Source organism: Pogona vitticeps, chromosome 1, assembly GCF_051106095.1.
Source record: "Pogona vitticeps strain Pit_001003342236 chromosome 1, PviZW2.1, whole genome shotgun sequence".
NCBI lineage: Eukaryota > Metazoa > Chordata > Lepidosauria > Squamata > Agamidae > Pogona > Pogona vitticeps.
The window spans coordinates 286956336-286981717 of NC_135783.1; the positions used below are offsets into that span (position 1 = coordinate 286956336).

The 25382-nt window shown below is 38.0% G+C and overlaps 1 protein-coding gene across 1 annotated transcript in view; it reads right to left on the bottom strand.

The window, feature by feature from the left end:
* Positions 1-20394, bottom strand: part of LRRC4C (leucine rich repeat containing 4C) — a 949507-nt gene extending 929113 nt beyond the window's left edge. The window contains exon 1 of the mRNA XM_072985958.2: positions 12638-20394. The gene's annotated coding sequence lies outside the window, so the exon portion shown is untranslated. The remainder of the gene's footprint in view (positions 1-12637) is intronic.
* Between the last annotated feature and the right edge of the window lie 4988 nt (positions 20395-25382).

Sequence of the window (25382 nt, forward strand, 5' to 3'; positions counted from 1 at the left end):
TTGTTTTAAAAGTGTTTTAGTATTGATTTTATTGCTGTCTTTAATGTAATACTTATTTAATACTTTTTAAATATTTGCATACCTACTGTTTTAAATATTGTCTTTTTTAATGATGTAAGCTGCCTTGGGTTCTTTTTAAGGAGAAAGTCGGGATAAAGATATTTTAAATAAATAAATCATAAATAAATGAATAAATATCTGTTATGCCCAGAGAGTTTCAGATTAACCTTCCATTTCCACTATCACAATGAAGTTATGCCTAAACAACCATAGAAGTGAGCAAATAAATAAATAAATAAATAAATAAATAAATAAATAAATAAATAAATAAATAAATAAATAACATATGTCATAATCAAAGGTATTCTTCTGGGGGACTTGGCATCTCCTAGAGCAGGGAACTCAAAATGACCAATCAATAGTCTTGGCTGGCCTGGCAATTAAACCAGGAAGTTTCTGCTATGAGATTAGACCACTCTGTAATTTTCACAGAGAACTGTTTTTTTTTGGGGGGGGTCCTATCTGGCCTTTCAGATATATGCCCGGAAGACAAAGAATAAGAATGAATTTGTTACAGGAAATGTACTTCACTGGTTTAGCTCACAGGACAGTCTACATAGTGGCAACCATATCATTTCCTCCTTGCTGTCTGCTTATTGCAGTCTGGCAAGGACTCAAAACCTTTATTATCAATGTTATTTGCCCCTTGTCCTTTTTTCCCCAATAACTTTCCAGTCAAAGCCATGCACTTTCCCCTTGTAATAGGAGTGCCATTATAAGTTTCTGTTTTGTCTGTATGATTGCAAACTGATTTAACTATGACTGCAGCCTTGTAAGCTACCCTGTGAAAGGGCAGCAAATAAATGTAGAAAACAAAGCAAATGTAGAGTATGATTACTGTAGTGCTGATTTTCATAAACAGTTAAAATTTTGTCAGGTTGAACCATCCCATGCATTCTTTATTCTTCATTTAAAAAAATCTAATGGACTGTGAGAAGAGGAGTGGGGCTCGCCCAGTGTGACTCTCTGGCGTCAGCCATTCTATCCACATTGCAAAATTTTGGAACCTCGTAATGCAGCCTGCAAATATATAATGAAAACAAAGAGGAAAACCTTGAACCTGAGGGAGGCAGTAGTGAATGATCAGTATTGATCAAAAGATCTTTGTGTTTACTTACAATACTGCACAGTTAAATATATAGTTGTCCTGCGTTTAATTAAATCTACCAAGAAAAATGTCAAGCACAAGCAATCTGTTTAATACCACCACAACAGAAGCAATCTGTTTAATACATCGAAAGGCTGCTGCATAAGAGATGTTGATTTCACTAAGACCTGCTTGAGACTCTCACCACGTTTGGAAAACACAGCAAGATACAACACCCATATGTAAACGACATAGATCCTCTACTTCTGGAGCATCCTGAATAACTGCAGCTACACAGGAAGTGAAAGAAATGCACCTCTTGGATCCAAGCTAACCAATCCAGGACTCGCAGTGCTTGAAAGAACGACACTTTCCCCAGCGCAATGTCAATGACAAGTTTACATGAGCTGAATATTAATGCAGTGCTACAAATTGTCAGATTTTCAGAGGCTATTTCAGGCATGGAAGAGACATTACTGGCAAGACAGGTGGGAGATGCAGCCACTGTATGATCACGAACACGTTGAGATAGTCTTGTTTTCCTTGATTGGAAAGCCTTTCCAAAATGGAGAGTTTTTTCTAGAGGAATGCTCAACAGGGCATTTTAAATGACAGACTTATCCACAATGTAGTTTTTGTGGCTGAATGGAGGAGAGAGATCTAAGGCGTCATCTCTACAGAAAACCTGGCATTTCATTGTATTCCTAAAACATACATCCAGGTCATTGCATGATAAATCCAGTTCTAGCTACAGGGAAAAATTCCAGGGCTGCTGGAGGCCTTTAGCAGCAACACAGCTAAGAAGCTTGTGGCACTGTAGGGGCTGAGAGTACATGGCCAAGCACTAGCATGTACTTTGACTAACATGGCCAAGCACTAGCTAGGCAAGACCCTAGCCCAGTTGAGCCTGAGCTGAATCCAGCTCTTCTCTCAGCCTGTAGGTGTCAGAAGTGACTTAAGACTGTTTGCACATTCTGACTTAATATTGTGCTGACATGATGGCTGTTTCCCTGGGCTGGAAAGATTTGGATCTAGAGGAAATCATCTCCTCTCTTCCACTGCTTCTTTTCCATTAAAATATGAAAAATATGAAAAAGAAAGTTTTAAGTTATGTTCTAAAATGCAAGATCCTTTATCCTAACAAGGGACATTTTAAAACAAAAGACATATCTTAAAATATTGAAGTTCTTAAAAATAAAAAGCATTATAACTTTAAGTAATCTTTAGCTCTACTTAAAAAGCATGGGAAAATATAAAAGTTGTTAAAATATATAAAGTGCATTATTTAGTGTCTAGGCGTGTTAAGATACACAGTAAAGTAACACATTTTCTAAATTGCTCAGCCAGCTATACCAATTAAGGTCCATGTTGACTATGACAGTCAACATCTGGATTCAACGCCTGTTGCTGTGCTGCTACATGGTTGTTGTTCTTTGATGTCTTGTTCCCAAAGGGTCAAGGAGTTGTGATGATGTAATGAATATCTTGTTTGCATGTGTTCTATCCCACATATTTATGACTCTTACCAATATTTTTTCCTTTCCTTCTCACTATTAACAATACCTTATCTGCAGGTCTTGTTAACCTAAATGCTAAAAGCACCCAGAATACTTTTTCAACGTGAAATTGTATTGTTGCTGCATATATTATGACTCCAATTGTCTATAATCATGCTATCATTATACTGATAAAAAACAGTTTTAACTAACAATTCTTCATGATTATAGTTCTCTATCATCAAAGATTTGATAACCTAAATTCTTATAGGACCCAGATATTGTAATACAAAGGCTTTAAAACTACAAAGAGTGCCAACTATCAGACATTCATGCAACACTTCTAAGATTACAAATCATAACTAAAATATCATTCAGCTGCCAGAATTATTTATAATTCATTGACCTTTCTTGGCCAAAGGGGGCTAATGGTTTTGGTATGCTTAAAATATTTTGTATTACCGGTAAATATAGAAAACAATTTCCTAGCCAAATTCTGAATACAGTATACTTTTGTTTTCAAAGCTGCTTTTCTATACAGTGGGGTCTTGACTTACGAACGGCTCGACATACGAACGTTTCGACTTACGAACTGCTCTCATAGGAATATATGGACTCGACTTACGAACTTAGATTCGAGTTATGAACTCTTCCCCCCCCTTTTTTTTAAAGCTAAGTCATCTTAGGTTAAAAGGAAAAAAGAAAAAATATCCCCCTCTAGTGGCAGAAGGCGGAATAGCAGCTTCCCATTAGTTTCTATGGACGAAAAGAGCAGATACGGATTAAATGGTTTTCAATGCATTCCTATGGGAAATGCAGATTCGACTTAAGAACTTTTCGACCTGAGAACTGCCTTCCAATACGGATTAAGTTTGTAAGTCGAGACCCCACTGTACTTGCCTTAATCATTTCTTAACATTCTCACATACAACATTTCAAACCATGACAATACATCAGTCTAAAAAGATGTAGCTTTAGTCCTTTTTTAAAAACCAGTAAGAGTGGCAACAAGTCACAGGACAGAAGAGAAGTCTAGGAGCAATATAGAAGAAATGCTTGTTAGATGGGTTTCTGAAACTCTTGGTATTTTTAGGAGGGTCTCTTTAAAATGCCAAGATACAATGTTTATACCTAATCCAGATAATCTTATACCACTGATGCCTCTTTGAGCTAGCATTATGCTGTAACATGTTTTATTTACCATAGGCCTCTGTGGGCTACAAGCCACCAGAAGTATCTGATAAGGTAGATTGCAGCCCAGAAATTTTATGCCAAAGAAAGTTTAACAGTTCCATCACAGAGGTTCTGCCCTTCTACCTATCCATCCACATACAGACACGACCCACTCCACTTCCAATTTTACATCAGACTGTAGGATAACTAAGAAGTATAGTTCAATGATACAAAAAATTCTCCAGTTTATGAATGTGGTATATTGTGCTTCTTTATCCACAATTCAAAATATCGAGCAATTGCCCTATATTGTGACCACATTGCCAGCCGGAAAAAGAACTTTACATAGCAAAGGGCAGTCTGAATGTTGATGACTCCATGTCAAGATGGTCTACATGATTCTCTCCTGTGCTTACTACAATTCACAAAAAGACACTAAACAGGAGAAAATTCCAGAATCTGACTTCTTTGCCCCCATCAGTTAATCACTTGTCACCTAAACACAAAAAACCTGTCAGGGCTGTTCCCCCAATTGTTATAGGAAAGAAGTGAATGTATTTGGGATAGTGTAATGTAGTGATGAGGCCAAAATGTCCTCTACAGGCCTTCCTATGCATGGCTCAGCCTTCTTCATTGCAAAAATGCAAAGATGTGGCGTGGCTGTACATACACAAAATGTCCTTCTCTACTCAGAGCACACTGCAGTATCCAATGGGGTTGTACAACTGCTCTAAGCCTTCCTCTACCTGCAGCAGCAGGCATTTTGCTACGTTGTTGTACTCTAAACATGTCACCATTTTAATTTCAGAATAACTCCAGAGATTCTGAAGAAAGAATGCTGTTCTTATGCAGTTAAGTTGCAGTAAGAATCCTTTCATGTGTTCAGTTAATGAATAAGGACTAGAGTCCTAGAGAAGGGTAGTAGATAACACCTTGTCAGGAGGAACATTTTACCAGAGATAAATAATATAATAATGTTTCCCATTCATATCATTCTAAGACACTTTGCAGTTCTCAAGCACAGGTGTATTATTACAATTTTCCTTCCCTTCCTAGATTTCTAGATCACATGAACAAAACCACCAAAGTGAGCAGCTTATATGGCTTAGCTCCTCAGTTTTCACTCCATACATAGAAAGATTACCTCCATTTCAGAGCCTGCATGTGTACATTCTATGTACTGAAGACAAAGAAAAATAGACCTATGGGGCAAAATCATGGTGTTTCCTTCTCTCTCCTGGTCCTTTATACATGGCCACTATAACTTGGAAGAGAATTCATATCTCCTTGAAGAAGAATAAAAGTCGCATCTGAACAGCACTGGTACCAAATAGGCAATTAGAGTAAAGTAGCCTTGAAATTCAAGTAGCACAAAAATAGCTCATTCTAAAAGCTGGCAGGAAAGACAAGGAACACACAGTATTTGCCATCTGGTTTCCAAAACCTGAATTTAGTACAGTTTATCCTCATACTGAGCTTCCTCTTAACAAGCTTGTATAACATGCAAACTCTTCTCAGACATCCAAGTACTAAGTCAAGTAGACTTTATAGATTAATTTGATCCTATGTTTGAATGCATAGGTTATCAAATGAACAAATATTACTGTATACTGCATTCTGGAGAGAATAGACTTTCAGGATACACAGCTGGTTCATACACATTTCTCCAAGTAAGTGCTATAGATCATAGTGGATCATAATTCCAACTGCGTATGCGTCATGTAATGTAATCACTAAGGATTGCAGCCTTGGTGAACAGCTAGTCTTGTTTTCCTTGGTGAGGGAAGATCTTTAGAAGCAAGTTAACTAGAGCATACAGATTTTTCCTTAAGACTTACGTTTCATAGCTTGGCCTATCCATAAAAACATGTTATTTTTCTTGATCCTTTACTCATATTGCTAACAACCAGGTTTTTTACGTAGTTTATAACTATGATAGAGACTTGTTCAAAAATACTACCCTGTTTCCCCAAAAATAAGACCTAACCTGAAAATAAGCCCCAGTATGATTTTTCAAGATGCTCGTAATATAAGCCCTACGCCAAAAATAAGCCCTAGTTAAGTGAAAGCCCGTTCTCCACCACTGTTCAGCATTGTGCAGCAACCAGAAGATGATGACATTACTGTATTTGAATTAATATAGATTGCTGTACATGAAAAAAAATAAAACATCCCCAGAAAATTAATCCTAATGCATTTTTGGAGCAAAAATGAATATAAGACCCTGTCTTATTTTTGGGGAAACACGGGAAGGGATTCAGCCACTTTCATTCTACTACAAACAAACATATTTAAGAAACAAAGAAAACGAGATGAATGTTTCTCATTATACATTAGTGACAAATTGTCACTCACTTTATATGAATCATTCACATGATGCCATCATCCAGCCACTGCCATTTTCTCTGTGATTCTTGTACCATTTCTTGGACCACAGAAGGTTGGACATTCATCAACAACTTGAAAGCATACACAATATTTCCTGGCGTGTTTGACTTTATCATTAATCTGCTATCTTTGTTACGGGAAAGGATATTTTTTTTATGAGAAATTATATATCTGGAAAAATAAACCTATCACAGTTAAGCAATCATTGGCCCAAATCCTCTAGACCAGTTGTGCTGTCATTAACAGAAGTAGCATAATTTTGTGACATGATATGCCTTTAGTTAATAAATCACCATAAATATTATATATTGTACATTTTGTGTGATGCTATTTGCATAGCTCTTGAGAAAATGTGTGCCATTCATTATAATCCACGTGTTGCCGGCTGTCCTACAAGCCTTCTTATTTTCATTTTTTAAGCTCATTTTTAACAAGTACTACAATTGGTCTTCAAATGAAATAAAGGTATAGCACAAGGATCTTATGTTAAATAATTGTTATTGTTTCTGACTGACTAACAGTAACAGAAAAGGTTTTTTATAAATCATGAATCAATTGTGTAAATTGTGGTGGTGAATTGCATCAGTTGCATCAGTTGGTGTGCAATAAGGGATACAACTGTTAAGTCAATAACTGGTGGCAGTTTGTCACTGCAATTTACACCACTGAACCAATGCTGGAGTAATTCACCAACAGGTTTCTTCCCATATGTATTTAAAATCAGCATTACTACACTATAGAACAAGAATTAACACTCGGGTGGGTCTTCCATTTGGAAAAGAAATAGCAAAAAAGTATTGTAGTACTTATTAAAAGCTTGCTTTTAAAAACAGATTCAAAAAAGTACCACCCAATGCAAGGTCACAGTACGTGTGTGCAGAGCTTCACATACCCCTACCCACAGGTGTTATGCCACACCAATCCTACTGGAACATAGTAGGATGGACACACACTAATTCATCCTTATAAGAAGCCAACAACAATTCCACATGTAGAACAGAAGAACAATTACATAGAAGGGCTGGGAATACCCTTCCCCTTTCAGGAAACAGCTCTTGTTCCTGTCAAAAGATCCTTCCATCTCATTGGGCATGTATCCAGAAGACCATACACTACATTGATATAGCCTCATGCTACTTGCAGAAATAATTTTATGCCTGTGAGAAATGTTTAAGTTCTGTGAATGAATAACTAATGCATGATTGGAACTCAAGTAATCCCCTACACCAGTGGCCCCCAACCTTGGGTCTCCAGATGTTCTTGGACTACAACTCCCAGAAGCCTACACCACCACGTCTTCTGGCCAGGATTTCTGGGAGTTGAAGTCCAAGAACATCTGGAGGCCTAAGGTTGAGGACCACTGCCCTACACTCTACATGCTGGACCATACTAGCATTAAGCTGTAGCATTTCAATAGTTACCTTTCCTCTGTCTGACTTTTGATCTTCTGTTCCTTCTAACTTGCATCATTCTTGTATTTTATATTTTTATATATTTGTATTGTTACTCTTTTAAATTGTTATACTTCACTTTAAGATAATTAGAAGCTTGAGTGGCCATGTTGATTAGAAAATCAATACTGTACATAATTTTTAATAGACCAATCAGGGGAGAAATTGCTGGTGGGAGATATTCCATATTTGAAAGGAAAAAAAAACTGCTAGAGAAGAAGAAGCTAAGAAGTTTTGTCTTCCAGCATTATATCTTCTCCTGTTCCATTCAGACGGACAGAAGGAAGGAAGGAAGGAAGGAAGGAAGGAAGGAAGGAAGGAAGGAAGGAAGAGCGAGCTTTACTTATAAAAACAAAGCAAAAACCCTAAAGGATATAATAAAAAGGCAATGAAAGGCAAAACAATTTTTGAATGATGGGACATCATTGGCTGGCACCAAAAAGTTGACAGCACCAGGGAAGACTTACTTAGGGAGACATTCCACAAACAAGGCTTTATATTGGAGACCATCTCTCTTGTAACCATCAGCTCCAACTCCATCAGCATACGTATCTGAAGGAGGTCTCTGAAGATGACTCAGGGTCCACACAGGCACAAGAGGGAAGAGACGTTCCCTGAGATTCTTTCTCTGACAATGGTTTGCATGCCAACACAGTGAAGGATTATTACATGATTGTATTGTTCCTGTTATTCACTCTCTTATAAACTAACTGAAATTTCTGAGCTCTTTTCAAGAGTAGCTCTACATAAAGCATGTATTATTGCCAAATTCCAAACAGAGGGCATATAAATAATATATATTAAATGATACCAAGTACACACATTTAAATGAGGTGTTGTAATGGATCAGACACAGGTCTAACTAGTTCAGCATGGCTCACAACAACTGGAGTGTTAGATGGCCCACCAAATGAAATGTGGTTCACCTTCCTCAATCTCTTCCACATAGGATTCATGAGGTAAACACTGTGAATCATGTTACTGTTGTACCCTGGCAAGATTACTCGGCTTAGTTAATGGGACAGATCTGGAACAGAATATCCTGATTCATTTTTATATCTGCCCCCATGTCTAATCTGGAATCAGACAAACATAGGCATTCTAGCACCAGATGTGAGAAGTACAGATGAAAGAAACACTCACACTTCTACTAAAGCAGGAACATTTTTGCCTTTCCTGCAATATAGAGCCTCAAACAACTGCTTCTTGGTAAATTTTGCCCCAAGAAATGTAGATGCAAAGATGTACTGGTTTCAGAAGATAACTAGAACTTCTCTAAGGATTATTGCTTTCTGTATTTATTTTAGCTTGTTTAGCAAAAATGAATGTGTACTTTACTTAATTCTAGCAGAACAGGCAAATAAAAAGTACAAGAAGTTCAGACAGATGAAAGTGCATACAGTATTACTAATAAGGTACCTAGGTTGACCTGGATGATGTCCTTATGAGCCTGTCATTTCATGGGCTAAAAGATTACATTTAGGCTCCCTAATAAGCTTTATGCTGGACATCTGCTGAGGAAAAAAAAGGACATGGACAAGTTGTTTCAAGAATGTGAAATGAATCATACATTCTGGGGAAACTGCCATTTTCCTTATTCCCACAATACTTAAAATGTTTTAATATATTGAAATAACTTAATACTTGCACAAGTAATTTTTCATACCAGAATTTCTTGCAATAGGATTTGTTAATTTGAAAACATTTTCCTTACTTCATCTGACCTGAAACAACACAACTTGCATAATATTTTTTCCTCGTTACAACAGAGTTTTATTGTGTGTGTGGGAACTATGAACATAAAGTCTACATCCCCAAAAGCACCTGTTATTGAGAACAAATACCTAATAATCCAAGAATACCAACTTCTCATCTACTGAGTTTGCACCTGATTCCAATATCAACATTTTAATGGGATAAAATATTCCATAGGAACAAGATGACTCAGCTAAGTGGATGTATACATATTATCAGCTCACATGACTTGTATTTCTGTTAGATAAAAATCTTTCCCTGCTCCCATTTATCATTCCAAGATGGTCTTGCCAGTTGTCATCTCAGCATGTTTTAGAGGAAAGGATGAATTCATGTGTAAAATATGTGAACTTTTTCCGATTTTGAGCAAAAATCATAGGGCCTGAAGAGCCGAATTATTTCAGCAATGAGGAGACAAAGAACTGGTTCAACAGAAAGAAACAGTGCAAGTTTACTTTATGTCAATTGGATTTCTTAAAGCAACATTTAGAAATGCTCCTTGGGGTTTTAATTTTCCTTACATTGTTGCTGAGAAACATTCACTGCAGTATCACTTTACTTCTGCTTGTGTCATCTCAGAGTCTTCCCCATAGCAACGCATTGACAAGCACAGGAATATGAAAAGGTGAGCTTTTATATAATTCTTAGAGTGATGTACCCATAGCACAATAATAAATGGAACTGTCATTCTTTTAGTAATGCTAGCGTGGGAAGCTCATCCAGTGCCCCAACATAAAGTGAGACTTATGCATTGAGGTATAACCTATTTTCTGATTTTCTTGAAAACTTAAAATTAATGGATTTGGAGAGTTTCATGGAATAGATAGTTTACTAATGAAGAGCTGGCAATTTTCTTTTTTGATTATTATTATCCTTTATAAACTTCTGCAACAGGTTATCTTTGGTGGAAACCGAAAGACAGACAGTAGTGGTAGGAAAATCATCAACATTTAAATGCAAGTAACGAACACATATAGACACCCAATTAGCTCAGTGAGGTTTTCAAGGCAGAATCCCGGTGGATGCTTATGTAGAAATAAATCCGATAACATCCAACTAGAATTAATTCTCAGGAAACATACATATTATCTGTCTATAAATTACAGACAACCAGCTATGGGAGTGTGTCAACTTCAAGTATGACTTCCAAACATCTTAGTGATTAGAAACTCTACAGACAACAAATGAAACACAAATAATGTAAAGTGCCAGAATAAAGTCTTGCTATTTATTAAGTGTGTATCTAATACTAGCAGGCAAAATAGTTCCCTAAATGCAAACATTGTAACTTCCTTGTAATAATTATTGCACTACTTGAAAGGTTGAAGCTATAGTTTGCTCTTGATACAAGTGACAGCATCATTAACAATTCACCAATTCCCTCACATCATGTAACAAACTCATAAGAAAGCCCTGTTGAGTGCAGGAGAACCACCCCTTACTAGATAAAAGCAGAGTGCTGTCTCTCTTCTTGTCCCAGCCTCCCACACCTTTGGACTTGATAAACACCAAGTGAGGTTTGTCCCATTTTATATTTCTTTTATCTCATTTTATATATTCCTGTCTCCCAAGAAATGGAATTTAGCAGAGTCATTTGAAGTATTTATCATGCTACTCTCAATGTCTCACTTCCCCCACACCAAATTAACACCAAGTGACCAGGTGGAACCATTTGTCATATTTGTGCTAGATGCAAGTGCAGGCAATTGAGAAGGAAGCACATGCAAAACAAATCTAAAGTAAATGCCATCTGAAGCAGAGGCACATTGGACTATCATCTTCCAAGGCAGCAACTTGAACTTGTGGGTCACATCCTGCTTTCAGGCGATTAAAGCAAAATGTATATGGATTTATCATTCTTTCCTTCCCTCCATATAACTATCACATGATGTTATTCTTCAAAACACAAAAAGAAACATGGGAGCCAAAAATCATCACAAACCTCCAGGGAGAAACCAACAGACAAGCTAAACAAAGCATGGCAAGGTCTGATCCAGGTAATAACATTTCAGTAAGTTTTGCATGTTTTTGCACAGCAACCTTTAAAGAAATGAAACTTTTTTATGCAATGAATTAAATGAAAAAGCAATAACGTAGCAATCACAATCTATATTTATTGACAGGATAAGTATGCAGAAGTCATCATTATGTAGCATTTCTCAACAAAAAGTATCAATTCTGTCTCATTCTCTTGCTGTAGTCAACCACATAAGTCTTCCATTCAGTCAACAATATTCACGAGTCTCATAATGAGAAAGGTACAATACACAGATATCCGATAACCCACATGTCGCATATGCACCAAGAGGGAGCAAACATCACCAGCAATTCTAGTTGAGGAACCTTACTCCTATATTGACAAACATCTCATCTTCACAGAAAACCAAACTGAAGTCAGTGCAGTAATCAAAATACTCCTCTGAAGGAGTCTTTTGCATCACCACTCTGCATCTGATTTCACTTCTGTAAGAACCATGTCAAGGTGGAAATGGCTAAGAGTCTCATATTCTTCAAGGACAACACCTGTTAAGACCATAATCTGATTGACATAAAAGTTAAACGTGTTGAATTAGGTTCACTTATACACACCTCCCCTTTTTCACAATAACTGAAAGGGGATTTGACATTCTTCTCAGACTACCATCCAGTTCCAAGAATAAAGGATAGAAAATTGGAAAGGCAATCTCAAATAAATTCAGGACAGTGGAGACAGACTCAAATAGACATTACAGAGAAACTTTATATACGAAGCAACCGTTTACCAACCCTGACTAATTTCCATTTTGCTATCAAAAGACACTAGCTAAGAGTAGCAAGAGCAGGCTTAAATGCACAAAAAAGGGAAAACAATGCCAGCTAAGAGAACACAAGAGTTCTAATTCAAGTAATTGTCTAGGTAGAAGATTATGGTGCTGGTGGTGGGCATACAGGACATAAACTATTCTTTTTTTTTCCCTGCAGAGGCCACATAAAGCCTTTCAAGCAACCCATTTCAGCAACATGCACAATCCTTTGAGGTGTGTGAGTGTGTTTTGCCATATAAGACACAGAGGATTATGAGGGAGTTGTGAATAGCAAATATTTCACCCTGCAGGGATCTCCCGTGCGCGGCATCTGGTGCAGACTTCTTTTAATCTTTGTCTGTATTGAGGAGGAAAAACCATGCCCCAACACAGATAGTACAGAAAAAATTAGGAAGAAGGAGGTGGCAAAGCCTCTGGACTTACCTTCGTGATAGTTTCCCCTTTAAAACTTCTCCAACAGAATTTTAAATTCCTCTGGCTTTACCCGAATTCTTTGAAACCATGCAGGAGCACAAGAATTAGTTAGTTGTCAAAGGGTCCATTCATCGAGCCCCATAAAAAGGGTGTCCAAGAGACTTTGTCAAAAGTAAGTCCAGGTGCAAAGATCACTGGAAAAGTAGGAGATGAGGAGGCAGGGAAACCAGTGGCCCAAGGAAGAGAAATCTCTCTCCCCCCCTCCCCTTGCACAGGATCTTCTTCTTGCTTACCACCAAAACTGGAGAGCAAAACTGTCACTGGTAGCCTGTGAGAGCTGCTCTGTATGCTGCAGATGGTATGTCTCACTGTTACCTTCCCTGATGGGTAGAGAATTCAAAGAACAGCAAAGGCAGACCCCCCCCCCCCCGGAAAAAAAAATCAAATCAAATCCCCAGGTGTCATGCTAGCCACTCACTCACTGAGTCTACTTAATCACGAGAGGGACGGGCTGGTCACCAGAGGCATCTCCTTCCTGGGTGCACGGGATTATGGCAAGGTTATTAATCTTGCTTTGCGGCATCCCCCCCTCCACCCCCTCCATTCAGCCTGCATTGAGATGATTGCCAGCTCCGTCTCTGTCCCTGTTCTACTGCATTTTGCTCAGCCCTCCCTTGCTGCAAGTAAAACACAGTGGAGGGAGGAATACTAATAAGGTGGTTAGCTACACTTTCTTCAAGGCATGCAACGTACGCTCTCTCTCTCTCTCTCTCTCTCTCTGTGTGTGTGTGTGTGTGTGTGTGTGTGTGTGTGTGTGTGTGTGTGTCACGCGCGCGCTATGGGCAGACAGAGATGTGAGGAAGCAGCATGCTTGTGCCCGTTGTGCGTTTTCTGTGGGGAAGCCCTCCGCGGATTCATTTGTACTTCTCTTCCATGAAGGCGGCTTCAAACATTTACTAGAGAAAAGAATTTATTTGGGATTACTTCTTTGCAGGAGGATCAGAGCCGGGAATCTTATTTTATTGATGATACAAAGGCGAGGGAGCGCTCAATTCCCTGGAAGCCTAAGGCCATGTCCTGGCAGTTAAGAAAGAGAGAAATGGTCTCTCTCTCTCTCTCTCTCTCTCTCTCTCTCTCTCACACACACACACACACACACACACACACACACACACACACACACACACACACACACACACACACAGAGAGAGAGAGAGAGAGAGAGAGAGAAATGGTCTCTCTCTCTCTCTCTCTCACACACACACACACATACACACACACACACACACACAGAGAGAGAGAGAGATTTGGGGGGGGCGTAAGAAACCAGAGAGATGAAGTTAGTAAACAAATCTCTGAGGAGTCCTGAGCAATATATAAGTACTGCTGCTGCTCCTCAAGCACTACAAAGAAATGATGGTTAAAATGCAGTGCTGGCACCCAGGAAGAATATGGAGGAGTGAATAGCTGCTCCTTTAAGGAAAGAAACAACTATTTATTCGAGGGAATAAATTAGCAAAATACCTTGACTGTTCCAGGGGTGTTAAGGGAGAGTTAAAACTGCACCAAGATGAATCACATCACAACACAATTCTTCTCTCCTTCACCCGTCTCTTTCATTCTTTATTGTTTTCCCCTTGTGACATTCTCTTATGTATTTTCTTCCCCTTGCCCTGCAAAAAAATAAAATAAAAAAATGAAATAAAAAATGAAATAAAACCAGGGCTATGAATTAAGTTTGGGCTCCTCAGCATTACCTTTAATGAGATGCCTCGGAGCCAAGGCAGGCATTGAAAAGGGTTGGCTAAGCAATGGCTGGCCCCACCAGGACATTCATCTTTGATCATCCATGTACAAATTCATCTCTAGAGCTGCACTCAGTGGAGTTTGTTGCCTTGGAAAAGAGAAGCTGCTCCTGTTTGTGCCAGCATTCCAGCAGGTAAATTCTTATTGGCTGCAATCCTAGATTTATCCAGCAGATGCTGCTAGTTATGACTCAGTCAGGAACCACAGGAAGAGAAACCTACTATGAGTAAGAAGGCACATAATGAACAAGGGCTTCAGCCTACTAGTTTGTTTCTTAGGCAGACTGGTTTTGACACACAAGGAACATGCCATTGTGCCATTCAGCACCCGTGAAGAGTTAGCATCTAGCACTAGTTTTTACTAACTAATTTAACCCTGATATTCTGCACAGAAAATAAGTGTTAGCTCCTAAAAGAGAAGCTTTCATTTGTTAACAGTAGAGATATTTTGATTGATTGGTTTTGTAAATTTATATACCATTAATTTAGGGTGGAACACTGGGTGGTTTACAAAGATAAAAATCAACCACCCAACAAAACAAATAAAATGCCTTCATAAAATAAAACACCAGATGATGGCAGACTCCTGGAAACACATATGGAAAGAGACTTAACAGCGGATGCCCTTCAATGCTTCCTGGAACAATAATGTCTTTAGCATCCTCTTAAAGGATGAGAGGGAAGAGGTCTGATGAACTTCCACCAGGAGTCCATTCCATAAAGTAGGGGCCACCACCAAAAAGGCACTATTTCTGGTGACTGTTTTGTTTGCCTCCATTGGCATAACAAGCCAAAAAAGTAAGTCCAGTGACAAATGGATGGGACAAGCTGATGTTCTGAGGAAAGATGGTCGGATGAATAATAACACCCCAAACTATTAAGGGCTTTATAGCACAATCTGGAAGGGGCCCTATGGATCATCGAGTCCAGCCCCTGTCAAGGAGACACAGTGAGGAATCAAACCCCCAATCTCTGGCTCAGTAGCCAGATATCTAAACAACGAATGCATAATTAGTAAATTAGCTAAATTAATTTACTGAGGTTTTTGCAATCTGAATGAAATGTCTGTGCACCAGTTTATTTTGCGAAGGGAAGAACATGGCTTTAATCAAATACACACAAATAATCCATTCAATGGTTCTAATTTGTAAAGTCCATTTGTTAATATGGGAAAGCTTCTCCATAATAGTTTGCACCTGAGACGTGGGTTACGAGCTTAGCGAGGAGGTAAGAAAACAGCAGTACTGAGACTCCAAAGAATAAGGAGGTGATATGTTTGGCAGCAGGAGAGAATAGTTAATTGCAAAACTGTATGAATTTCATTTTATTATGGCAGGCATCTCTCCAGCATACAGAAAACCCCTTTCATGGCAATTGGACATTTGAACCCCAATATTTTGGAGGATTACATTCTAGCATTTGGGCAAATGAACTCTGGCATTTGGGCAAATGAACATAGGAAACTGTATTATACTGAGCAAGACTCTTAGTCTTGGAGGCTCAATTGGCACTGACGTTGGCCCAAATTGGGCAATCAGTCAAGGCTTACTTAGAGCATTTGAGGGTTGGGGATCATGGCTGATGCAGGGTTTATTTGGATTTTTTAATTTTGTCTTGTTTGAATTTTTAAAAATTGTTTTAAACATTTTATGTTTTACAATTGTTTTATACGGCTTTGTAACCTGAGATCCTATGCTATATGGCAGGCTATAAATGTTTCAATAACACATGATTCAACTGGACCTCTCAGCGGCTTTTGATACCATCAACCATGGTATCCTTCTGGGCTGCCTCTCAGGGATGGAACTTGGAGACACTGTTTTACAGTGGTTCCACTCCTTCCTGGAAGAGTAGTTCTGGGGGACTCTTGTTCAACACCCTAGCCATGAGCTTGTGGTATCTCTCAGGATTCTGTTTTGTCCCCTATGGTATTTAACATCTACAGGAGACTCCTTGAAGAGGTTGTCTGGAGTTTTGGGGTTCCCTGTCACCACAACGGTGATAACACCCAATTCTATCTCTTCTTTCCATCTAAATTTGAGGAAGCTGTTTGAGTTCTCAATCAATGTCTGGTGTCAGTAATGGACTAGATGAGAGCAAATAAACTGAAACATAATCCAGATAAAACAGAGATGCTCTTGGGCAGTAGAAAGGCAGACCAAGAAATAAGGATACAGCCTCTGCTAGATGGGGTTGTAGTCACTCTAAAAACAGAGGTGCACAGCTTGGAGGTGCTCCTGGATTTGTCTCTGAGCCTCGATGCCCAGGTTTCAACAGTGGACAGGAGTGACTTTTCACAGTAAAAACTAATGTGCAGCCCCCACACTGTGCAGGAAAACACAGATTACAGCGAAAACTATTATAATAGTGAATGCCCACATGTCACATATTTACCAAGTGATATAGTGAGTTCCCTCCCATAGCCAGTTTTGTCAATGACATCATGGAAATATATTTCTCTAGTGACCGCTATACACAGCATGATCCCTGGCTTCCTCTAGTGGCCACTTATGGTGGCTTCATTGTATTGGATTTTTCTTTAAATATTTTTAATATTTTCAGACCGTAGATAAGTGAATCAGTGGATGCCGATCCTGCAAATAAGGGTGTTCTGCTGTCATTGTTATATCCCAGACTTCTCTTTACCATTCACTTAACAGAATATTATGAGCTGTATTCCAATTAATATAAATAATCAATCTCACTGAATTGAATACATTAAGCCTTCATGAATACCTTAATCTCAATGTTGTTAGCAAATTAGAAACCAATTCTCTAGTTGTCAGTTGCTTACCTCCTTCTCATATATTGATAAAAAAACTACAGGACATACAGTAAATTTAAATCGCTTATTTCATTTATTTTCTTAAAAACACATTTTCAAAATTTCAGTATATACCGGTACTTGCATTCCCACCATATATGAAAGTATGTACCTATTTTCCAGCACCCTCTACAGCACATCTTAGAATAATTGCCATCTATTTGATTACTTTTTCCTAGAATTAAGTACCGTTTTCAAACTAACTTATATAAGAAATCTTTTATTGTTTTTAACATTGATTTTAATATTCTCATATTCTATATATTTTTCCAAGCATTAAAATTTGTTTCTTTTAACTCCAGTGAGATAGTTTCTTTTCTTTTAAATAACTCCAGTGAGATAGTAACCAAACTAAGTTACAAAAATTCTCTTTTATCCTTATTGACATTGATTTTAACATTTTAGTGTTTCATATGTTTTTTCCAAGCTTTATAATTTATTTCTTCTCCCATAACAAATTCCCATAACAATTTAAGTAAGTCCTCCTGATTTTCTGCTTTCAATAGTATATTATAAATTATAATTACTATATCCTTCACCATTTATTATCACCTTCAGTCTCCTTTTGCAGTTTAATTTCCTCATATTTCATTAGTCTCCTACATTTGCTGTTTCTTTTCATCAAATTCTTTGTCCACTATTCTAATTGAATACTCTTATACAAAGAAACTTCATCTTGACCTAATCCTCCTTTTATTTCTTCTTTATTCTTTGATTTTTCTAACCAATCCTTTATCCTAAAAATGGGTTTCTTTATTAATAGATTGCCAATCAATTTCTCTAACTCAGCCACTGGATATAATGGAGAAACTGGTGGGATAAATAGTTACTGTATCTATATCTATTCCAATTTGTTATAAACATATTTCTAAGAAAGGAATTCTCTGTTTTTATACTACATTTTAATTATCTTGTACAAAGATTTGCCAGATTCAATCTAGTTCTTGTGTTTCCACATTCAACCAAATTAGTTTATTGGATTGAAATATAACGTGAAATATGTCTTATTTGACTGGCAATATAATATAACCTTAAATTACGAAGTCCTAAACCTCCACCTTTTTGCAATACCACCTTCTCTTATTAACTTCCTATCTACATTAAAAAGTTATTGATTGTATTTTACTAGTCCTTAAGCTTTTCTTCACTAATCTTTATTGGTAGCATCATGAATAAGACATTCATTTTAGGTAATATCTTCATTTTACATACTGCAGTTCTGCGAAACCATGACAGTCCATTCTCTTAAAATCTTCAAACTTCTTCATTGTTACTTGTTTCAATATTTTAAAATTCTCTTTCAAATTTTTCAAATTACCTGGAATATATATATATACGTACCTAAATACTTCATAACTTTTTGAATATTAAAATTATCTTCTTTTTTGAATTTTTCTTTCCTGATTATAATTAAAAATCAACATTTCCAATTTATGAAGTTATCTGTAAGCCAATTATCTCTCCAATTTTTTAAAAAAATATGATTCTTCTCTCCCCATAATTTTTAAGGAATTTTCTATTATAAATAAGATGTCACTGGCAAATAAACTGGTCTTAACTCTGTCTCTAATGCCAATACATACTGTTTTTCTTCTGTAAGAACATTCACTAATAGCTCTATAAGTAAAGCAAGCAATACAGGAGAAAGGGACAGCTCTGTCTAGTTTATTGGCCTAGAGCAGTGGTTTCCAAACTGTGTGCTGTAGCACCCTGGGGCACCACCAAACCTAGCCAGAGGTGCAATGGAATCCTCTCATCCTCCACCTCATGTCTCCCCCTTGCCCTGTCACATTCCCAGGGGGTTTCAAAAGGCAAAAGTCCAATAAGCCAGTCCAATATCAGAAGTTCAGAAGATGCAAAGCAGATACCAAAATGCCAAAGCCAAAACACAAACTGTAGTCAGAGTCCAAAGCCAAGGGTCCAGAGAACAAGGTCCAAGATAAGCAGGAGTGTGGATGCAGGCCAGAGTGTTGACTCCCAAGACTTCTAGGTGCAGATTATATAGCAAAAACAGTCATCAAACTTCTAGAAGCCTTCCATCCTGTTAAAACTCAGGACTGGTTGACCTGATGTTCCTGTGGGGAGCATTCATGCGATCCTCTGACCTTCGTGTCATGAGTCTTTGCCAAAGCTTAGCCCTTACTCTGGCTACTGGGGGAGGAGAATCTGGTGGTGATTCAGCTGTCTGTGCTTCTATTTGCCCAGGATTTTCCTCAGCTGTAATTAACCCCTCAATTCCAGATCTTCTTCAGCTGAACTCATGACACACCCAAAATATTGTACAGTAAGATGAACTACTTAATTCCAGTTTGTTTGTGTCCATGTATGGTGGAGAGAGGAAATCCTGGACCAATCTTGCCAAAGGACTGGGTTTCCTGCCCTCCTGTTTACAAGGGAGCCTTCCCCCTGCCCCCCCCCCGGTGCGGCTTCTCCATTTCACTGGAAGCTGCTTCCCTTGGGGATGTCAGGTTACAAATGTGTTTCCATTAAGCTACCTGTATGTAGAATAGTCTCTGGCTCCATCTAGCAGTCTGTTCTAGGTAATACACCTCGGGAATATTTAGTTACATTATTTATTTTTATTTTTAACTTTTAGTTATTTCAGGCAGTGGATAAGTGAAACAAGAGATACTGATCCCATGGATATAGCAGTATGGGAGAGCTGTGCCCAGTAGCCAATAAGTCAAGAGAGCTACAAGCTGAAAAAGTTTGGGAACCACAGGCTTAGAGATATCTCTTCTGTTATTCCACCATTGACTAATACTGCTGCAATATTTTCTGAATATATTTGTTTGATTATTCCTTGGAAATATTTACTAAAACCAAATACTCTAATTAACATTTTTAATGTTGGCCATTCCACCGAGTTATATGCCTTGAAAATATCTAATGAAATTAAGCCTGCCTTATCCTTTTGTTTATGTATTCCATTCATTATATTTAATGCTTTCCTAGTCAGATCAGCCATTTACCCTCTTTCAATCTGAAACAAGTATATTCAAAGATGGAAGAAATAGACAAATCACTATGCATGTGTACACATAACTTTTCAGAACTAATTTCTACATCAGTGAGATTTTCAAATAGATGTGTATAGGATAAACTAATACTGGGAATTAGATTGCAGATTGCCCACACCCCCAGCCAGCTTTGCAGATCCACTTTGCAGAGCCACTCAGACGGTTTACTGTAGTGTGAGAATTCCTGCCTGAAGCACTTCCTTGTCCTCAAGCAAAATCATGAATGTGCTTCACTTATTATTGGTGCATGGGAGTGCACCAATAGATATCGTGCTACAGCAGAATTCAGCATTCCACAAGCAGGTCATAAATAGGGCCCTTCCAGCTGGAACCAGGAGAAAAACATTTAACTCTTTCCTGGCCAAACATTTACCTTCTTCTTATAAAAATTATTTAAAAGGTATTAAAAAAAGATAATACATATTCAGAAGCTCACTCATTTAAGATTTGAAATTGCTGTTTTTTGCTTTGTGACTGGGTTTGATCTGCTTCTAGGTTAGCAGACGTCGGTTGCCTATTCCACTCATCTTGTCACTATACAATTGTTTGGTAATTAAGGGGAAAAAGTCCAGAGATGCTATATGCCACAAAGTCACTTTTGATACATGATGACTACATGAGTTACTGACTTGCAAGATGTCTTATAATAGCTCTGCTCAGATCTTGCAAACCATCAGCATCTCATGTAAGGCTGTTCTCTCTTCTTCCTCCCCCTTCCTTCCTAGTAATATTGTCTTTTTCTGTAAACCCCACTCAGATCTTGTAAACTGATAGTTGTTGCTTCCTTTATTGAGTCAACCCATCTCTTTTTCAACTGCTCCATCCGTCATTTCCCTTGTTTCATAGCAATACAGTCTATTCTGGTAAATTATGAATTTCTATTATATGCATTGTAGGATAGGCTCAAGTTACTCATTTTTGCTCAAGTGAGAGTTCAGGCTTGGCTTGACCAAGCACCCACTTTTCTGCTCTTCTAACTGTCTTTTATATCTGTATGACTCTCTTCCAACACTGTATTTCAAATGAAATATAGCCCTAACATGCTTTGTATGTGAGCGAGAAGTGATTAACTGATGAAGAAAGGAACCAGCTTCTGGGATTTTTTCTTGTGTGATGTCACTTTATGAATGGTAGTGGAAGAGGGTAACCTGTAGACCATCTTGACTGCTGCCACTGGTGTTGTCAACATTCAGCCTGCTCTTTGCTATGTAAAGCTTGGCATCCTTTTTCCTGCTAGCATTGGCTGGCACAATAATGTGCAGCACTATTGGGCCATTTCTTGGCTTTCTGAATCATGGATAGAGAAGCACAATGTCCCACATTAATATATCAGAGATTTTTTTTGAAGATTTTAATTCTATAGGGGGATAATGGAAAAGGGAAGACATTGTGCTTTGTTCGAGTGCATCCTCCTAACACAAACCAAATTCCAAACCTGTTCTTGCAGAATTTCTATCTGTCTCCTGGAGCTCAAGTCTTTCAGTAGAAGCCCGCTGCTGGCTTTCTTTACTGCTCACTCAGGAAGGAGCCTGACCTCACACCTTTCCCTGTGGTAACTGCAGTAGAAAAGTAATTTTCTGTGGCACCTTGATTGGAAATCTGAGGTGGTTTTCATGCACTGATTCACTCACACACTCCTTGAACTCAAGCCTGGTGTTCTTTCTTTGAGAAGAGCAGACCCTTCTTAAAGCCCTTCTCTCCTTACAGCCCACTCTGGAGTAAGTGGAGCTACTTGACCAAGGCCAATTCTGATCCTTCTTGAGCAGCCTTATCTCAATTACTGCTAAGATATGTAGACTCCTCTGCAGTTCAGCTGCAGGCCTAGATAATAAGGAGGATCCTCTCTTCTTTTTAGCCTCTAATGCATTTTAAGGCAAGTTTAAATTTGACCAGTGCTGCAAAAAATATTTCATTTAACTTGTTCTTCAACATACTGAATGCTTTAAGCCATCACTTAACCTTCAAATCAGCATATATTCTATTGTGCACTCATCTAGTTTGGTACTCTGGGCAACCACAAATCAAGCACAAGTCAAACTGATCTTCATCTCACAGACTAGCATGAAAAGACTGGAAACTTAATTATCCACTGATTTTTGAGCTTGCCCAAAATATTCTGTTTTAGTTCTAGGCTTCCCAAAGAATCACTTAAAATATGTGCTTTGAAACAAAATACATTTGTTTGTGTTTAAATGTTAATCCTTATCATGATTCGAAAACAAAACAAAATGCAGATTAATTCACAAATGGAATAGAATAGATTTACCAGTAAGCACATAAAAATGGGACAAACCTAAAACAGGATGATTTGTCCTTCCTGGATGACACACTTTAGGTTGCAATCTCATACTTGCATCCGAGTGCACATGTGTAAGATTATACTGTTACAATCCATCAAAAAATACCAGAAAGTGTCGTTATTGCTAGAGATCATTGTGTGTCCTGACCAATTATCTTCAATGAGCTAAATTAAGTACAGAGTCAAAAACGTGGAGTTAACTTGTAAGAACTTTAGAAAAGGGTTTATTAACCTCAGACTTTAGTATTTCAGTAGTAAAAGTCAAAATATACAATTTGAGTGAAAAATGAAGAAGGCACTTGTCTTACATATTCCAAGTAAGTTTCTTTAGCTTTGAAGAAAATTCTAAACTGGCTAAACCACCTCCTAAAGTTGGATGGCATGGATGCAAGTGTGTATGGAGAGAAAGCAATCATAGCATGTGCTCAGGCAATCTCCATCTTGGAAAAGGCCTCTCTTCAAGGAAGAAGGCACACAAGAAAGAGGAGGGGCAGGATCAATGCACAGTAGTGCCCCAATAGCAGGGTAGAACTGAGTGGTTGGCAAAATCACCCACTCCATACTGGGACACAATTGATCTGTATACTCCAACAGTTATAATACACCCAATCAACATAAAACAAAACACATGGTCAGTAACTGTGTGAAAAGGTTAATTTGTAGGAAACCCAAATGTTTTCTAGAAACATTTGTTTGTTTTGTACAAACCCACAAGTTTATTAATTTATAGGTAATTCAAATGTTTTGCCAAGGACTCATAACAAATATTGATGAAATGGGACATTTGTCTATAAAATAAATATATATTGATCTTCTTCAATAGTCAAGCATCTAATCTGTTGCCTAAGGCAGCTGGTTAATGTTAAGGTTGGCACTACCATAATTTTAAGAATGCAGAAGGAAAAAAAAGTTGCGTTTCCCACTCTGTTCCTCCATTGGTCCCTGTGGCTAACTCTTCTCCTGTTAACTCCTGCCTGTTACAATAGGTTATGTTCTTATCTGGAAAATGTATGAGCCTTTAGGTGGCACATTTTTTTTGAAAAATAATCTTTTCAAATAAAACCTATCTCAGAGCAGGCGGTGTTAAGTGCTTGAAGGGACTTATTGAGTAATGGACCAGTGACAGAATTCTTTCCTTGGTTTAGAATTGCAGGGTTGGTAGCTGGCAACATACACTTGAACAGACAGAGGTATACCTCTGAAGAAAAGAAACTCAATTTGTTATTATTCTCCCAAACATGTGGATATGTAGTCTATGTCCACAATGTAAATGTGTACAGCTTATTGTCAAGTGAGAATTGCACTTTAACTGTGTATAGCAGGATTTTCAGAAACCCTTGCCACCACACCAAGGCTTCTGCAGCCCAGGAATATTCGGGGGAACCACTAGTCTATAGGCTCCATGGCAAAGATAAAAATTGATTCGCTCAGCTGAAATGTATCACCCCTCCCCTTTAGGGGGGAGAGAGAGAGAGAGAGAGAGAGAGAGGAACATGGAAAATATAATTAGGAGCTGTGCGTAAAGGTTGTCTCCCCAGGAAGAAGTATTTTGAAACAGGAAAATTCAGCTTCTTACCAGGCTTTAGACAAGTTGAAAGAAAAGTATCTGACTGTTTGAAAGTTAATCCAGGTTAGGCATGAAATAACCTCTTTATTTGGCAACTGGACGGAAAGCTACTACCTGTATGAAAAGAGCTGAGAATGTGGAAATAAATCTCCAACCATTTTTATTAGAACTATTTCAGTGTGTTGTAGGGCTCTATATGCAAGGGCTGGAAACTGGGGTTTTTTTCTGTAGCGGCTCCCTCAGTGTGGAATAAACGTCCTCCACCAGAAATTAGACAAGTCCTCTCCCTAGAGATCTTTAGAAGATCAGTGAAAACTGAATTATTTAAGGAGGCCCTTGGCAACATCCATTATTTGAGACCCATATTCTATTTCAGTTATTGATTATTTTATTATATTTCTGCATCTTTTGTTACTATGTTACAGTTACTATAATTTGGTTCACCTAAGCCACCAGGTGGCAATCCTTGGTCGCCTGTTTTTGGTTTTGTTTGTTTGTGAAATTATCTATGCACTGTTTTATTATTTTAGTTTGCATGTTTTGCTTAATTGTGTAAACCACCTTAAGTAGTATCTCACTAAGTCAATCAATCAATCAATCAATCAATCAATCAGTCAATAAGGGCTGGCAGCAGGCCTTTCACGGGGATAGAGATCATGCCACTCATTCATCCAGTCCAGTATGGTCAACACTAACTGGCAGTGGCTCTCTGATTTTTTAGAAACAATTCTTTTCTAGCCCTGACAGAACTTGATTTACTTTTGAATTTCACACATTAGAACCATAAAATGCTTCTGTGAGAATATGTGGTCAGTTTATTCAGAAATCATGCAGTTTTTCATAGTGAAATATTATGAAATATTTCAGCTCAGGAGAAACCTCTACATTATTTTCTTGAAATATAATTCTGGAACAAATTATGAAATGGTCACTATGTGAGCACCTAGAAAACAAAGTAGGAATATCTAGAAGCCAATATGGATTTGTCAAAAGCAAATCCTGCCGGACTAATCTGATCTCATTTTTTGATAGGGTAACCTCCCTGATAGACAGAGATAATATTGTAGAGATAGTATATCTTGACTTTAGCAAAGCTTTTGACAAAGTGACCTATGATATCCTGATTAGCAAGCTAACTAGGTGTGGGCTGGATAGATCCAGTGTCAGGTGGATACACAACTGTACCTCAGGGGGAAAAACACACAAATGCACAGTTACAAGATGGGGGATACCTGGCCC